Source organism: Heliconius melpomene, chromosome 7, assembly GCF_056956725.1.
Source record: "Heliconius melpomene rosina isolate 202511_hmr_F chromosome 7, ASM5695672v1, whole genome shotgun sequence".
In the NCBI taxonomy this organism is placed as follows: domain Eukaryota; kingdom Metazoa; phylum Arthropoda; class Insecta; order Lepidoptera; family Nymphalidae; genus Heliconius; species Heliconius melpomene.
In genome coordinates, this window is record NC_140395.1 from 12,944,369 (window position 1) to 12,945,954 (window position 1,586).

Here is a 1,586-nt window from a genome sequence, read left to right on the forward strand (position 1 = left end):
CAGCAGGTACAAACAAACACTATTCTCAGTTAATATGACTACGCGCGCCAGGCCACAGGCCAAAGCTAGTATTAAATAATAACATATTCTACAACAAGATTAATTATAGGATAAAGGAAGGATGAAGAAGTTTATTATTCTAAGCATATTTATCCGATAGCCTTGTAGGAACAATATATAGGATATGTAAATTTACTTGAAGCTGTATCGTACTTTAGCTTAACCTTAGCCCGTAGGGGTATTTATTATATTTACTCTGTTTGTTCTGGCTTATAATAGCCGTAGGCAGAGAATAGAAATATTTCTACTTATAAATTTCTACTTATAAGATTCTCATATCTTTATTTTCATTTAATCGCTCTAGTAATAAGATAAAGTGCGGCGTTAAGATCCGCCAATCGAAACGCAACACCTCAAAAACTAGACAGAAAGTTGGTCTTAACATTAGGTTCCCTCTATCTACTCTAAGTGAAGCTATTAAATTAATTAAAAGTAGTATTATTATTGGTAATTTAGTATTACTAATTTAGTACTATTATTACTAATTTAGTAGTACTAATTAAGACTGGATCACGAAAATAAAATCATTATTCAACTAATATTGTAGTAATGAAAGATAATTTTACGCACAATTCATACGAAAATTCTTGTAAATAGACTTTACGGTTTCTTTACAAACATTATAGCTCCCTATTGCACGGTATGAACTATTAAAATAGTTTTATATTTCCTGGCAGGTGCTATGGTATATGAGAGCAGAAAATTTTCACACACACTCGATTTCTTTGAACATTTATATTGATGCTATAAAATTAAATATTGTAAACATTATATAAAAATTTACATAACTTTTTATATTTCACGCTTTACAGCTTCACGCTGTATCCCGCACACAACAGGGTAGGCAGAGGACACCTAGTTAAGTCACTCCGATATCACTATCATCTCACCGTCTTCCATTATTTAAAAACTTTACAAAAAGATTGTAACTGCGGCTTATTGGTCAAACAATGAGAAGCATCGGTGCTAAGGTGAAGCAGCTCCATATATACCCATTCTGGGTATACATAGAAGTCAGCTGTGAATGAGCAAACAAAGGTTAAGCCCAACCATTACATCAGGTTTGATAAGCTCCATATCCTCGCTGTGTATAATAGATATACGTATTCCTAGAATGATTTGCGATGATATGTATTTATTTATTTGATTATTTTATTTTTTATATTTCATTGATTTGAGGACATCGTGGCGCAGGGGCTGTGTGTGATGTAGCGCGATGGTTGTGGGTTCGATTCACAGTCGGTAAAATGAATTAGTATTTATTTTTTTATCATTTTTTCGCTCTTTAACCAAAAAAAAATAGGGACAAAACCGCGGCGTTGAGTTCCACCGCTCAACACGCAATACCTCGAAAATTCAGCGAATGAACGGACTTTCCTTTTAAATCTGACTTCGTTCCGCTACGTTCGATCGATACTGAGGAAGGTCTTAAGAAACTTGTATACAACTTTGATTATAATTTCAAGTATTATTAAGTAATAGGTTCCCTCTGCCTACCCAACATATAGCAATATGTTGGGTACAAT